A 16,401-nucleotide genomic window follows, 5' to 3' on the forward strand; every position below is an offset into this window, starting at 1 on the left:
ACCTCGCGTCGCAAGCAGTACTCCGGCTGTTTGTCCGCTGAGGACCGCTCGATCGGTGCGATACGTATATGAAAAAAAAAAAAAAAAAAAACGAATGCTAGATTACGCCTGGGAGGGACCTTGCTGAATTGTGGACTGACTGCGCCTTGCCAATAAATGGTTAAAGAAACGGTTGAAATGGTTGATCTTTTCAACTTTGCCTGAGCGGAAAAGTTGAAAAGATCATTTCCACTTCTGTTCGCGGCGGCGGCACACAACTCTCCGACTGCGGCGTGAACTTCGACGGGTCCGAAAGCTCAGTAAACAAAGATGTTTTCTGCCTCTCCCGTCCGACCACTTTGCCCGCACGATCAGGCAGCTACGCGTTTCGGGTTGCAGGCAGAGCTGCGCGCAACGACTCGTCGCCGAAACTCGAATACGCGGACGGCCCGGCAACCAAACGGATAGACGCACGCACGCAGCGTCGGCGAAGGGCCACATGAGGCGCAAAGAACTACCGCTTGCCTGTCACGTGAATGGAACACCTCCCATCGGTCTTTCCTTTTTATTTTTTATGACTAGGCTTCACGACTGTCACGTGACGCTCCCTCCTAAACTTTTTTTCCTCCATGATAGCAAGGTTGTTTACATCCGGGCAGCAAGTCGTGCCGCCAGGGCAAGTTGAGTCGCTGCGGTCGGGTGCGTTGGCGCGCTGGCACGAGAATTTAAATTGTCTATATATGCGCAAGCAAGCGAAGCAGATAAACATTGCAATTGTTTGCAACGGCGAGAACTGTCTCTTTGTCAGCAGCAGAGTTTGACAACACATACCGCCAAAATCAACAGATTGAAACTACGCGGCCGCGCTGTCTGCTTGTGATCGCGCTGGCTGAAGCATCTATACGGGTATACGTACGGTATTGGTTTTGTAGCTGCATGCAACCGTCGCGTCCTGCTTTCTCGTTCTAATTAGCATTAGTCCACGGTTGAAGTGCTGACACACGGAAACAACACAAGACTAACATGGCGACCGCCCGCTTGAGATGATTACCCCAGATGGGGAGTTTATTGTAGACGTGGTTGTATACAAGGAACCGAACGCCATCTCACAAATGGTGTTAAGTCGTTCTAAATCCTCCCTTTTGCTACACGGATGGTCAACGGTACTACCATGGAGGTTTGTCCATATTTTTAGACCATGCCTAGGGAGTACATTTTTGCTATAAGTACTTTTCAGGGCACATTACTTGATTAAAACTCCATTTCCGGCTAGTTTGCGTTTACAGTGTAGTTTCTGGATTTTGTTTGAAACCGGCAATAAAGAAAAAAAAAGGGGGTGTAGCTCAGAGGTAGAGCGTTCGCTTTGCATGTGAAAGGCCCCGGGTTCAATCCCCGGCACCTCCAGATATTGCGCGTGCTTTTTTGCCGCCACCGAGAAGGAAGACACCTTTTGGGTTTGTATGTAAAAGACTTGTGGATAGTTGGGGTGTAGCTCAGAGGTAGAGCGTTCGCTTTGCATGTGAAAGGCCCCGGGTTCAATCCCCGGCACCTCCAGATATTGCGCGTCCTGTTTTGCAGCCACCGAGAAGGAAGACACCTATTGGGTTTGTATGTAAAAGACTTGAGGAGATTGGGGGTGTAGCTCAGAGGTAGAGCGTTCGCTTCGCATGTGAAAGGCCCCGGGTTCAATCCCCGGCACCTCCAGAAACTGCGCGTGCTTTTTTGCCGCCAACGAGAAGGAAGATACCTATTGGGTTTGTATGTAAAATAGTTGAGGAGAGTGGGGGTGTAGCTCAGAGGTAGAGCGTTCGCTTTGCATGTGAAAGGCCCCGGGTTCAATCCCCGGCACCTCCAGATATTGCGCGTGCTTTTCTGCCGCCACCGAAAAGGAAGACACCTATCGGGTTTGTATGTAAAAGACTTGAGGAGATTGGGGGTGTAGCTCAGAGGTAGAGCGTTCGCTTCGCATGTGAAAGGCCCCGGGTTCAATCCCCGGCACCTCCAGATATTGCGCCTGCTTTTTTGCCGCCACCGAGAAGGAAGACACCTATTCGGTTTGTATGTAAAAGACTTGAGGAGATTGGGGTGTAGCTCAGAGGTAGAGCATTCGCTTCGCATGTGAAAGCCCCCGGGTTCAATCCCCGGCACCTGCAGAAACTGCGCGTGCTTTTTTGCCGCCAACGAGAAGGAAGACACCTATTGGGTTTCTATGTAAAATACTTGAGGAGAGTAGGGGTGTAGCTCAGAGGTAGAGCGTTCGCTTTGCATTTGAAAGGCCCCGGGTTCAATCCCCAGCACCTCCAGATGTTGCGCGTCCTTTTTTGCCGCCACCGAGAAGGAAGACACCTATTGGGTTTGTATGTAAAAGACTTGAGGAGATTGGGGTGTAGTTTAGACGTAGAGCGTTCGCTTCGCATGTGAAAGGCCCCGGGTTCAATCCCCGGCACCTCCACAAACTGCGCGTGCTTTTTTGCCGCCAACGAGAAGGAAGACACCTATTGGGTTTGTATGTAAAATACTTGAGGAGAGTGGGGGTGTATCTAAGAGCAGGGTGTCGAACCGGAGCCGGAACCGAACCGAAAACCGGAACCGAACCCGAATTTTTGCCCGGAACCGGAACTGAACCGGAACCGTATTTTTTCCGCCATTTTGGAACTGAACCCGAACCGGAACGAATTGAAGGAACCGTTCCGAACCGGTTCCGGGGCCTCAAAACTGTAATTTCTAGTTTTCCATCCCGGTACCCTACTTTGCATCCGAAAATATTTTTTCCATTCGCCAGACGGCACACGCAATATTTTGCATAGTCTGCAGTTCCCAAGGCCCAAAAGGTTCTCATCTTATTATTACCCTAAATTTAATGTAAAGCCCGTATACACTATTAGTTTGCTTTAGGTATAGCCCATCTCCCCAAATGATCTTTTTGCATTTACAATAACTTAAGTTGCAACGCATATTCCATGGCAACATATCATGGGGTATTCTTTATGGTTTCTATCTGCAGTGTGTTTAAAATCGTGTGAAGTTTTCATGTTGTTAATTCGAATGCATCCGTGTCCGCTTGCGAAGGCCTTCAGGGACACCATCAACAATAAATCCGTATCTTCCACTTATTTTAGTTTGAGTGGGCACTTATATAAAAACAGCACTGTGACACAAACACTCACAGTTCTCTACGTCACCATCACTTTTTCTTGTATTGCCGTTGTGTCCTCTGGTTACTGCCACAGGAGAACATGAGAATCGAAAAAAAAATTGGGGCCTTCTCATTTTTACTTTTAAAGTAAATGCGATAGCATTTCGAAGCATGGATTTAAGTCGATTAACGCGGATTAGCGGGTATACTAGGGTGGTTTAGTGAGATGAGTGAATGAACTAATGTGAATTAGTGGGACTGCGGTGTTGATTAATATGGATTAGGGGAATTAGCGGGTCAGTTAAAGGGACACTGAAGTGATATGTACACATTGCGGGATTACTAGCGCAAATTGTAGTCCGGAGTCCCCAGGCCATGTTTCGACCACTCTAGGCGCGTTTACGCGATTTTATTTAGTAGAAAAACTAATTCGAAAACGCTGTCCTCCTCTCTTTACGCTCGCCCATTTTCTGAGGCGTTTTCGTGTGACGTCAGGAGGGGATGAGCTGGCAATTGGCTGCGCCACGGCTGCGCTACTGCACGACTCCCCGGCCGACTCAGTCAGTCAGTCGGCCCAGCGTCAGTCAGTCGGCCCAGCGATTGGGCCGACTGGGCCCAGTCGGCCCAGTCAGTCGGCCCAGTCGGCCCAGTCAGTCGGCCCAGTCGGCCCAGTCAGTCGGCCCAGCTGGGCCGAGACAGTCGGCCCAGCGTTTCGTCCGCCGGCCGCCGGCGGGTCGTCGCAATCAAGGAGGTTAAAAAAAAATTGCCTGGTCGCAATTCGTTCGCTTAGTTGAAACGAAGCCAGGACACGTTTGTGAATGGAAGAATGTGCCTTTCTTTACTTGGTTTGTTTGTACACTGTATCTAGCTCCAAGTCAAGGTCGCTTCACACAAGCGCTGCACATGCGACGCTTCGCTGACTGGTACGCCAGTAGGAAAATATAAGGCCTCTTGAAGGCGGGAGAAGAGTCAGCGAAGTCAATATAGGTACTAAGGGAATAAAATCAACTGATATTTTTACCGTACAGCGTAAAACTAGGGCGCGGGAAGCACTTCTTTGCGCTGGGCGAACAAGCACAGCGGTCAGCAGCACGACTACGCATCTGCGAACGCTTTTCCGTCTACGAAATGCAATTGCTAGACGTGAGCTACTGTGGAAACTCGGGCGACGCTTACTGCACGATCGCAGTACAACAAATAGTCACCTAAGCGGCTTGAAATGCCAAAACTAAATAAAAGTGTAAACCGATTGTACAATATCTACCCTATATTAGCAAGACATTCGCGTCCCGCTCCGTGGCCTAGCGGTCTGGGGCGCTAGGATTTCACCACAAATGTTTTGCGAGTCACGAGTTCGAATCCCCGCGGGTACGTGCTTTTTTTTTTTTGTAAGTTAACTTTTTTGTTTTCCGCCGATGTTTTCTATATTGAGTTCACCTTTTTTGGGGCCGCAACGTTCATGGCTACACGAACTAGTTCACAAAACGCGCGCAGGCTGGCACTGGCGCGCTAGCGAGTTCTCGTTGGCGTGCTGTTGCCATAAGCACCGACTGCTTGCAGGCAGTGGGCACAGGCCAGAATGAACAGACCCTTGGCCTGGTGAGAACACGCTTTTTACGATACAGGCATGAGGGAGGCAAGCTCCAAATATGGGGGAAAAGCGCATGACATTTGGGCGTCTGCGGGTACGCGGAGGGCGTTCATGCACTGCGTAGGTCTCGGCTAGTGAATGCTACGACTACAAGCCGTCCTGGGAGGCTTATCTTGTGCATTTTACAGCCGACAACATGGCAGAAGCGCGGTACGATGATTACTGAGATATTGAGAATGCCCATCCAACAAAGCCATTGGTTATGTTTTGCAGAACCGAAACCGAAACCGAAACTTGTGTGATTGCTAACCTTGGGCATCGTCCAATCACGGCGCCCCTCCTCTCAACGTCACAGCCTTAGTTGGTGCGGCCGCCGCAAACCGCGCATGGTAGTTTTTCTGCTTTCGCGCTTTGTAAAATAATTACCGATTTGTCAACCGGATAAACGATGAAAAGTGTGCTAATTTGAGCCAGTCTACGCAGTGCAAGCAAAAACGGGAGCTTGACAAATTCACTTCAGTGTCCCTTTAAGGCGGATTAGAGGGTTGGCCCAAAGATGAAAGATTTGGGGTCCTTGGCATTTGTAAATTTTTCAGCGTTCTCTTTCTTGACCAATCAGGAAATTTAGTTACGCACAAAATAGCCGGAAAGTTATGCGTCGACCACCTGAATGCTATAAAAGGCCTTTTTTGTATTACGCTCTTATGTTATTTCTCGCGTAACATTTACATCTCGCAATGGAGTTAAAAACTAATTGCCTAATGCATGCCTTATATTCACCAAAAGGTTCTCAAAATGTGTATATATATGAGGTAAGACTAGGAAGCAACTGAACTGAAAGAAAAAAAAAAGGAACGATCAACTGGTTTGATGCGAAAGACACCCGATAACGTTCTCCGATACCTCCTCTTTCTTCGTGCTACCGTTCTGCAGCCTTCCACAGGTGTAGCATCTCAACCCCCGAACACAGCCCCTTGCAAGCTGAGGAAAAGGCGATAGCACGTGCGCTTAGCCAAAGGGCTGCCAAAAGTCTAATAACAGACTCTTATCAGGCGTGGCGAAACTTTGCCAACAGTCTATTGCACGTTACAACACTTCGAATGAACAAGCAGAGACCACCAACGAGACCAGCCAGGATTGTATGGGCACCAGCTGATACTGGCATCGCCGGCAGACAAGATCACCAACCTCGTGACTGGACATTTGACCCGCTTAGCCAGCGCTGATGAAGCCGAGCCCGAGCGCATGCATCCTGTATACATCCTAGGAAATTAATTAGCACTATAGGCTCTCCCGTAGAACGTATTCCTTGATTTGATTGATTGTAGGGTTTAACGCGCCGACGCAACGCAGGCGATGAGGCGCGCCGTAGTGGAGGGCTCCGGATTTATTTTCCACCTGGGGATCTTTAACGTGCGCCGAAATCTCGTACACACGGGCGTTTTTGCTTTTCGCCTCCATCACGTATTCCTTCCCGCACAAATCGCTAGCGAATAACCAGGAAAGATTATTCCGTGCACTGCGGATTAACACCTTCCCACACATCACCAGTCTTCACCTCTTTGACGGGACACAATTCTCTCCATTTCGTCGCTTCTGTGGGAAGCCTGGGAACCTTCCTAAACAGTGCAGCCAATATAGAATCAATAAACATAACATTTTATGGCAAAAATGCAACATGCATTTTGTTGCCTTCACTATATTGAGTTTCAACAGACTCTGTATTGCCTTTCTCTGGGGTCGATCGAACTCTTTATGTGTGGACTGTGGTCATTAGACAGGCAATAAACATCTTATTATGAACACGCAGCAAGCATCTTGTTGCCTTCATCATGTTGAGTTTCAATAGACTCTGTATTGCGTTTCTATAGCCCACCCACGGAGGTCTGGTAGTTTATCCGTGCATATATGTGGTGTGCTATTGCACTGCCTGCCCCGCCGCATCAAGAGAGTTCGCGAGATAGACGTACCATCACTTCGTCTTGAGAGCACTTGGCGCTGTGGTGCCCGGGGTGACGGACATTACCGCCGGACAGTCCGAGCCCCTACAAAGCTCCTCTCTTAGAACTTGCCAGAAAACCTTACTTGCAGGCAACAGGATATTACGACTACACTCAATAAGAAATTTATAGAAAGCTTATAGAGATAAATTTAATAAAAACTCATCAGAGATTCTGTTCAGACTTAGCTCATATGCAACAGGTTGTGATGATTGGGCACAATAAGAATTTTACAGAAATCTAATTGAGGTAAATTTAATAGAAACTGGTCAGAAACTGTATTCAAAGCGGACTGACTCGCAACAGGATGTTACGACGATACTCAATAATAATTTTAAGAAAGCCGATTCAGGCAAATTTAATAAAAACTCATCAAAAAGTTTATTCAGAGTTTATTCACACGAAACAGGATGTTACGAATATATTCAATAACAATTTTAATAAAAACTTCTGCCGTAAATTTAACCAAAATCCGTCAGAAACTATATTCAAACCTGACTCACACGCAACAGGCTTTTGCGACTATGCTCAGTAAGAATTGGATAGAAAGCTTATTGCATTTTTTAAATAAAATCCCTATAAGAAACGCATAGGAAACTATATTCAAAAGCGATAAGGTCTATTGACTTGGCTCTATAGACTTTTAATTAAAGCGCGGTTGCCAATTTGTAATGGAAACTCAATAGAAATATTCTATAAAATGTTGATAAAATGTTTATAGTATTCTTTTGAGCAATCTCTATAACAAGTTTATTAAACGTCGGTAAAGATTTTTATGAGGGATGAGTCATTAAAGCCGTTCTTTCTTTCTAACTGGTACGTTAGCATATTAAAGATAAAGAGAAGGAAATCGCTTTAAACGCCACCAGCCACGCTTGATAGTCGAGGTTGACGCCGACGCGGGACTGTTTTCGACTTCTAGCAGTGCTAATGGTTTCATGTTAAAGCTAAAGCGCCGTTGAAACAAGGGGTACATGAAAAGTGTAGCAGAACAATCAATTTATTTAAATGCAAAATTATTTGCCTCATTGTGCGAAAACATGGGTGCATGCGCGCGTGCGTGCCTAGACATTTGGTGGAACCAAAAAAGCTGTTGGGCGCTCAGGCTCTCTTGCGCGCAAAAGACTTCCCGCTCACCAGTAAACTACCTGCCTGCCTGGCTGCCTGCCAGGCAGGCGATTCCTGCGAGGATGCGTGATTTCGGGACGAGGGGCGGCCCGCCACGAGACGCCCGGGCGGATGGGGGAGGCGGCGGAGACGCAAAATACTGTACCATGGCGACACTCCAGGGTACTAAAAAATTTCTGCAGAAATTCAAACAATTATCTACTAATGCGTAGCAGTCCTATGCCGCTTGTTCTCAGTGTGTGTTTTTACAGCCAATTTTTTGGTTTTATAAAACCTGACCGACCAATTATCTCAATTGACACTGCTATAATTACAAATGGAACATTCGCGAAATCTCCATTATTGTGGAAATGAAGGCAGTTATACGGTTTCCCATTTTCCTTAATTGCTTAATATTTTTCTTATTTTATAGTTTTTCATAATTTTGTTCGACCAATTATTTCCATTTGCGCTATTATAACGATTACATTTGTAACTCGCGAAATCTGCCTTATTGTGGAAATGCAGGGTGTTACACGGTTCGCCAGTTTCCGCAATTATTTTACATTTTTTTATTTTTTACATTTATAAATTTTGTTCGACTAATTATCTCCATTTAGCCTAGATAACGATTACAGGTGGAAATTTCCCGAAATCCTCATTATTGTGGAAATGCAGGGTGTCACGCGGTTTGCCAGTTTCGGTGATTACTTTTCTTTATTTTTTAGTTTTTCAGAAATTTTGTGCGACCAGTTATCTCCATTTACGCTATATTATAGCGATTACAGGTGGAACTCCCGCGAAATCGGTATTTTTGTGGAAATGAAGGGGGTTACACGGTCCTTGCTATGGGCAAAGAATTGTACGCATTAAAACGATTGTGGACGGACGGGTCGTCTGCTTAGTAGGACGGGGCAATAGGCAGTCTGCAGGGAGGCTGCCCATTACCAGAAGATTCTGGCGAAGATGCACCGAGGGGGAGGCGTCGGAGGCACCCGTGTGCTGCCCACTGGTCAGGAGTCTACATGTTTGCTTTCCAGAAGACTGGCGAGAACGCATTATTTGGAGACGATGTGCGGCCCGTCACTTGTCGGCGAAGGGAGTGGATCACATGGCTGCACAGCTGTTACGTAGAGCCATGCGTTAGAACGCAGCCCTTAAGCACCCGCTCCTCTGGTTTCGCGTAGTCCCTCAGCGGTGGACTCGTTGTAACCGAGAGAACGAAGACGCCACCGAAGATAGAGCTTGCAGGAAAACTGAGGTTGCAAGTATGACGGAAGTGTAAGGGGGAGGGCGTAATTCCGTGACCGTGCGAGACCTGCTTCACAGTGGCGACCCCTTACGAGATAACGACAGAGTATGCCGCGCGCCGTAGTGCATTAGCTGATGACGCGATCACTTCCTGAGGCACAGCATCTATGTGCCGTCGCCGAGAAGACTACAGTGCGCGCTGCACTCAAATTTCGCATTAGCGAGTGTCGTAATCGTACGTCATTTTCTTCCTCAAGAAAACAACTGCGGGGTATAAAACTGCAGTGTTATGATCCAAGAATAAATTAAATTAAATTATAAAAATGAAATAAACTAAACCAAAAAAAACAAACTTGCGGCCATAAAAGCAGGGCTTTCAAATTCATACAAATACGCAGTCTTATGTGTCCGAGCGAATTTTTCATTTCGCTTCAGTTAATGTTGTAATCGTGTACCTACTATAGAAAACATTTTGCAGTACATTTTACAGTTAAAGGAACTCTTCAACAGTTTAGATCAACGCTCTCACTCTTATATTCGCTTCTGGAAGCACTGCAAAAGTTATAGCTATTGCCAGCACAGAGGAGCAGTGCGGGATTTGCTCGTCCCAGCAGATACGCCTTCCGTTTCTGCTTCGGTTTTGTGGTTTCTATTTAATGTCGCAATTTAGGGAAAGCCGGCAAATAGCCGCTACATCGCTGTAATGACGTCATTCCAGCGGTAGAAGAACGCCAAGACTGGGGAACAGAGAAAAATATTTCAAGCAAGTTTGTAAGTTACCTGATGGGGACAGAGCAGTACTTTTTGTCTGAGGGACTTTCCGACTCCCTGATCTAAGTACTGGATGTGTTGGTTGACTACTTTTTGCAGCATTCAAGATTTCGAACAAAGTTGAAAAAAGTGTTGCAGGGTTGCTTATTTTTGGCCAAAACAAAACATTTGCACAAATAAACCTACATTACGGCTTCGTTTTTGACAAGGAAAGCTGACAAGGAAACGAAAACCGAACACAAAAAAATTAAAAAAAAAACCGCCTGCTTTTTTTTTTCCGAACCCGTTCGAACCCGTTTGAACCGGTTCGAACCGGTTCGAACCGGAACGGAATGGTGCACCGGAACTGAACCCGAACCGAACCCGAAAGGCTTGAACCCGAACCCGAACCGAACCCGAAAAAATTCCGGTTCGACACCCTGTCTAAGAGGTAGAGCGTTCGCTTTGCATGTGAAAGGCCCCGGATTCAATCCCCGGCACATCGGGATATTGCGCGTGCTTTTGTGCCGCCACCGAGAAGGAAGACACCTATTGGGTTTGTATGTAAAAGACTTGAGGAGATTGAGGGTGTAGCTCAGAGGTAGAGCGTTCGCTTCGCATGTGAAAGGCCCCGGGTTCAATCCCCGGGACCTCCAGATATTGCGCGTGCTTTTTTGCCGCCACCGAGAAGGAAGACACCTATTCGGTTTGTATGTAAAAGTCTTGAGGAGATTGGGGGTGTAGCTCAGAGGTAGAGCATTCGCTTCGCATGTGAAAGGCCCCGGGTTCAATCCCCGGCATCTGCAGAAACTGCGCGTGCTTTTTTGCCGCCAACGAGAAGGAAGACACCTATTGGGTTTGTATGTAAAATACTTGAGGCGAGGAGGTGGTGTAGCTCAGAGGTAGAGCGTTCGCTTCGCATGTGAAAGGCCCCCGGTTCAATCCCCGGCACTCCAGAAACTGCGCGTGCTTTTTTGCCGTCACCGAGAAGGAACACACCTATCGGGTTTCTATGTAAACGATCGGAATAGAGCGCTGGTGTAGGTGAGAGGGAGAGCGTTGGCTGAGCATATGAAATGTCCCACGCACGCATATGTCCCTCCCGGCGCCTCGCTGCTTGAGACGCTTTGCTTGGCAATCCGATAGGGCCTGTACAGTTAAACGTGGGTACAACGAAGTTGACAAATTTTCACATTTTTTCCTTATACCCAGGTTTTCGTTGTATGCACGTTTCGAGTTAAGGGTTGCGTGAAGAAAGCGTTACCAAAACCAGAATGCCAGATTTCAGTGAAGGGTAACTCACCCTTCAAGGCCTTATTTCATTGTAGAAAACGGCGTGATTTGTGCCTGCTGCTTTCGCACGAACATAGGCTTTCGCACGAACACGGCCCTCCGAAGAGGCAAGGTCACTTACCCCCGTAGTCACAAGCGCAGCTTTATTATCACTTTTACTTTTGACACTTTTCGGAGCTTTGCCCGTTTGAAGCACAAAACGTATACTGAAAAGGGCGCCTTTTCGCCAACTCTATGCTCACTTTCGCACTCAAAATTGGTGAAAGGATGCTATCTGGGCTACTGTACCGGCCAGCGAAGGCCTTTATTCGCGTGTCTTAAAAAGAGAAAGGTTTCGTTTTCTGGCAGCAGAAGTCATCACAGAATAATCAACGCCGCAGATAACAGTAGAGACGCGCGACTACAGGTAGACAGGCCGGCACCTCAAAACCTCTGCTCAAAACCTAGCACCTCGAAACCTCTGCTGAACCAACACCACACTCAAACCTGGGAACGCACGGTCGTTTGCTGTGTCAGTGAAAAAAGTGAAGCGTAGCTTCCCTTGCGATGTGGTGTTACTATACACAAACAAAACCTCCAATGGGTGCTACGTTAGCCATCAAATGGCCCTAGCAGCTCCGTTCATCATCATCAGCAGCAGCAGCATCATCATAACGAATTCTGTTTTCAGCATTTCCAGACGTGTTTTTAGCTGCTGGTTTCTTCAAGTAGTGCTAGTATTCGATAAGTTGGTGCGTTTTTCTATCCGATTTTTTGGTAAAAGTTCAAAAAACAATGACTGATCAGCTTAGCGAGTTCGTTACACCAAGGTTAACCACCGCAGCACCCATAGAGGTCGCCAACACATTGGCTTCAATGGGCATGGAAATGGGTAATTGAAATCTTCGTTATATACAGGAATTCCTTACATAGAGGTTCGTCACATCCAGTTTTGACTGTACATTGGTAACGGCAAGCGCGTGGTAAAAGATCGAGGCAACTACATGATCGCAGGCACAACAATCAAAAGAGTGTTTAGGGACGTGCCGTTATATAGTTAAAAGCGCAATAAAAGTAAACCGCAATAAAATTCAACAGCACTACATGTGTTCGCACTGTCGTAATAACGTAGGCCCGACACTTGTTCCAGTGCTCATTCTAACAAAGGCGCTGTTGTGGCCTGTCTGTGTGACCCGATCTCCTCGGGAACAGCGTGGGTCTGGGACGGGGTGCGAGCATGTGCTGCGCTGTCGTCGTTTACTTGTCACTGTGGCTGTGTGTCGTGCTGTCGCTGTCATTGTGCTCTGTGTAGGCCAGCGCAGTGTAACACCAACGGCAGTGCTCGATGCAGGTGAACTGGATGTATTTTCGGACGAAACAATGTCGTCATCACCCCTTCCGCCTGCTGCACACTGCTCGCAAGTCTGGAGGAGATGCCTTCTCTTACGTCCAAACATCCGACCCTTATCAGCTTCCACTTCATCGAAACTCGGAAAAATACTTCGAACCGCAGGACCCTTCGGTGACTATGTTTCGTCGCTAAGCCTCACGACCAACCAAGGTGGATAAAGGCTTCTCGCCGCTGTTTTGACGATGCGTTTTGAACGCCGTAGATTGCATGTTGCCAAAGCGTGACACAATAGATGCGCGACGCCTTCCTTGAAGAGGTTCTGCAAGGTATCTGCCGCCTTCAAGCGGTGTAGAACCGAAGTCCAGCACGCCTAACGAAAAGTATCCGCCCGAGTGTTCCGTTCTATTCAGGAGGCGGTTCTTAATCTGTGCGCCTTCTTCAGGCATGCCGTTTGACTGTGGGAAGTGCGCACTCGATGTGACGTGAGTAATGTCGCAGCTTCGAAATTGCGCCCCGTTATCGGTGCCCACGTGCTATAGAGGTACGCCCCACCTGGCGAACATGGAGCTGACCGCCGAAATTTATGTTCTTGCAGTGGTGCCCCGCTGTTTTGGGACTTTCGGTATGTTTGAAAGTGCATCACAAGCTACGATGTACGAACATCCTCCTAACAAAAAAATGTGCACATCAACGCGAAACCATCCGAAGAATGGAACTTCAGCGCACCGTTAGTGGTCCTTTCGGTTGTTTGAAAGAAAATTTCGCACAAGTAGACCAACTCTGATTCAGCAGACCGATGTCTCTAAGCCAAGACCAAAGAACCACATGTGCTCCTTCTTTGCATTTCTGCAATTCCGGGTGCCGAGCCCGAATTCGGCCTAGAATTTCGCTTCGCATGCTTTTTGGTATTCCCACTTTCTTTCCTTTAAAAGTATTATGTTTTTGCCGGAAACCTCTAGCGGAGATAGCTTTAGTTCGCCGTGCTGCCTCTCACCGCCTGACAGGTGCGATATAACCGGGTTTAGGTAGCAGTCACACGCAGCTTCGTGCACTAGCTTCCATCGCATAGCATTTGTAACCAAGTAGCCCAGGATTTGCACTGCGTGCAACTCAACGACATGCGCTGTGCCAGCGCTGTCGTCGTGACAAGCCGGCGGTGACCTTGACAACCTGTCACCCAAGAGGAGGTGTTTTTCTGGTACGTACTGCAAGGAGAAATCCTATTTCAAGAGTTTTAGGAAGACCCTCTGAAGGTGTGGAAGCATGTCACAGATTCTTTTCGCAGCAATTGCTAAAACCTGGTTATTTTAAGTCACAACAACGAGTTTGAGTCCGTACACAAATTAGTGAAACTTCTAGCAGCCGGCGAAAATCCTCAGCATCTCCTTGTAAATCTGCGCGTATCGGGGCCGTTTTCGATAGTGCACGGGATGCAAAGGCAGCAGACCACCTCTCGCACCATTGTGACACTGCAAAAGCGCGGCACCTACGCGGTCCTTTGATGAAGTGCACGTTATCTTCGACTGCCTTTTAAGTCTCCGAGATGCTTTGCCACGCTGTCCTGAGGTCTTTAATCCCGTGCTTCGATGCCGCAGGGCAAACTTTCGAATTAAAAAAAAAAAAATTAGCGTTCGCGGAAGCGCAGTTTGCTCAGTCAAGCGTGGCCCGTAATGGAACAAGGTAATGGAGCACACCGAGCATGTGCTGAATACCGCATTTTTTCTTGGCCTCGGGCTTTTTAAGTAAGCTTTCGACAAGCCTTGGGTCTGACGAGATGCCTTCACGGTCAATGATGTCGCCAGAAAACCGTATTTCGGCAACACCAGACGGTCACCCTCATAGCCTCCACCAGTCTCTCATTGTGTTCTTGTTTGCTCCCCACACCAAATGTCATCAATGTACACATGGACACACGGAACACCATCATGTGCTTGACTCGTCATTCTTGTGAAATTTTCAGGCCCTGAGGTGATGCCGCACGGCGATCGGACGTAGTGGTACCTAGCAAAGGAAGTAGCAGACGTGCATATTTTGGACGTCTGCTTGTCAAGTGTGACCTGGTGGAAGGCCGAATTTGGGTCCCAGCTACTAAATACATTTCCTCAAACTAATTACAGTAGCAACTAAACACCAGCCAATTCCACTTTCGTGTCCCAGACATTAGTCTTAGATGCTAGTAATGCTCTCTATTACGTACTTATTATTTTTGTTTGGTCCACGCAAATCACCATTCCACCGTCAGTTTTCTTGACGGTGACCCAATAGCTTGCCGGTTCCGTGGGCTCATTCTCTTTTCCGGTGATATTCTCACGGTCCAGTCTTCGTAGCTTGCCCTGAATAAGCTCCCGCAGAGACAGGGGAGCCCGTCGTGCTGGTTGGATCCGAGGAACTTCTGTTGGTGGCAAGACCATGCTGCAGGGTCGCTTCAGGCAACCTAATCCCGGGACTGGACTGGAAAGGACTCTATTGAAACAAGTCCTGCAGTAGGCAGGAACCGGGTTACGGCTCCGCCTCGACGTGCCCTGGCGTCGCGCATTCTTCTGATTCCTCACAAACCCGTTTTACGGATCTCGTGCCTTTCGAGCGCGGCGAAGACCTGCTGGATGGCCCATGACTGGCCTGTCTTGCTTGTAGATTCAATGGCTCTCTGGAGTTCCTCCGGACACTCTTCGAAGTTCGCGCCGTCTGGGTCGGAGGCACAGTCCCACATCATGTGCCACCGGTTGGTCGGTCCTTTCTTACGCACACTACGCTGATCACTCGCGTACTCGTCCGGGTACATTCGCTGTAAGAAGGCCGGCGACGTTGTCAACGCCGCTTGGAGTCTTAGACGCATCGCCTCCTCACAGCCCAGTGCCCGGTGGGGCGGCGGGTATACCCCGCAAAAAGTTGCTTGAAATTCGCCCATGTTACATATACTCGGAAAACCGCCTATACTGGTCACTGTGCGGTGAATAAGGTTCAACGCTTCGCTTGCGTACAGTGCTAGTATGGCTTGACGGTCATGTTTGACGACAATTAACTGCACTTTGGTGGAATCAGCTCCGAAACGTGCTATGACGCATGTTGTAGGCCCTCAGCACCGAGCTGGGAGCCGTAAGTTGTTCCGCCACTCGTATTTTTCTGTACGATGAAACTGGCAAGACGCTGGCCCCTGACCCGGTGTCTACTTTGAAGGCGACCTTTTTGCGCGCGACCTCAGCTTCCCCTATCCAGCTTTGGCTGCCTTCCTTCCGACCGCCAACCTCAAGGATATTGAAGTTATATTCGAAGTCGTCTTTGCTGACATCGGCAATTTTAGACGTTACCCGCCGCGGTGGCTCAGTGGCTAAGGCGTTGCGCTGCTGAGCACGAAGTCGCGGGTTTGATTCCCGGCCGCGGCGGCCGCTTTTCTGATGGAGGCGAAAAGCAAAAACGCCCGTGTGTACGAGATTTCGGCGCACGTTAAAGATCCCCAGGTGGTCAAAATTAACCCGGATCCCTCCACTACGGCGCGCCTCATCGCCTGCGTTGCGTCGGCGCGTTAAAACCCCACAATCAATCAATTTTAGACGTTCCTGGAAAACAAACAGAAAAAGTGTGAAGCAAGTGGCATACGTTGCATATTTTTCCCGTACATTGGCCACTGCTGCGGTCTGTTCCACCGGTGGCGCTTTTGTAAGCGGTACTTGCTTCTGTACTGGGAGTTCTTGATTTTTGGCTGGTGAGTTTGACGAGTGCAGACCCTGCAATAGCATAACTGCATCATGCCGTATTCCTCCAGGCCTCGTTTTGTTGTACCGCAGATTCGGCTACCGTGCAAAATTCTTCTGCCCTCCTTAACGTCAACTGCTGTTCGCGAAGCATTTTGCGCGTTACTTGGCGTTATTCGCGCAGAACAAAATTTGATCCTGGACAATTTAATCGCGCTGTTATGCAAAATTGCACTGCGCCGATTGTTTCTTGAGGTTTCGAACAAGTTTCT

At 48.1% G+C, this 16,401-nt stretch overlaps 7 non-coding genes across 7 annotated transcripts; all 7 read left to right on the top strand.

The window, feature by feature from the left end:
• Positions 1–1,311: 1,311 nt before the first annotated feature.
• Trnaa-ugc (transfer RNA alanine (anticodon UGC)) lies at positions 1,312–1,383 on the top strand. The gene has a single exon. It is a non-coding gene; the product is annotated as a tRNA-Ala (tRNA).
• A 228-nt stretch (positions 1,384–1,611) lies between these two features.
• Trnaa-cgc (transfer RNA alanine (anticodon CGC)) lies at positions 1,612–1,683 on the top strand. Its single transcript has one exon. It is a non-coding gene; the product is annotated as a tRNA-Ala (tRNA).
• A 78-nt stretch (positions 1,684–1,761) lies between these two features.
• On the top strand, positions 1,762–1,833 carry Trnaa-ugc (transfer RNA alanine (anticodon UGC)). Its single transcript has one exon. It is a non-coding gene; the product is annotated as a tRNA-Ala (tRNA).
• A 78-nt stretch (positions 1,834–1,911) lies between these two features.
• On the top strand, positions 1,912–1,983 carry Trnaa-cgc (transfer RNA alanine (anticodon CGC)). The gene has a single exon. It is a non-coding gene; the product is annotated as a tRNA-Ala (tRNA).
• A 78-nt stretch (positions 1,984–2,061) lies between these two features.
• On the top strand, positions 2,062–2,132 carry Trnaa-cgc (transfer RNA alanine (anticodon CGC)). The gene has a single exon. It is a non-coding gene; the product is annotated as a tRNA-Ala (tRNA).
• An 8,266-nt stretch (positions 2,133–10,398) lies between these two features.
• On the top strand, positions 10,399–10,470 carry Trnaa-cgc (transfer RNA alanine (anticodon CGC)). The gene has a single exon. It is a non-coding gene; the product is annotated as a tRNA-Ala (tRNA).
• Positions 10,471–10,548: 78 nt separating this feature from the next.
• Trnaa-cgc (transfer RNA alanine (anticodon CGC)) lies at positions 10,549–10,620 on the top strand. The gene has a single exon. It is a non-coding gene; the product is annotated as a tRNA-Ala (tRNA).
• The last annotated feature ends 5,781 nt before the right edge of the window (positions 10,621–16,401 follow it).

This window comes from Haemaphysalis longicornis, unplaced genomic scaffold, assembly GCF_048455015.1.
Source record: "Haemaphysalis longicornis isolate Haplotype H1 unplaced genomic scaffold, Haemaphysalis longicornis Haplotype H1 scaffold_3, whole genome shotgun sequence".
Lineage (NCBI taxonomy): Eukaryota > Metazoa > Arthropoda > Arachnida > Ixodida > Ixodidae > Haemaphysalis > Haemaphysalis longicornis.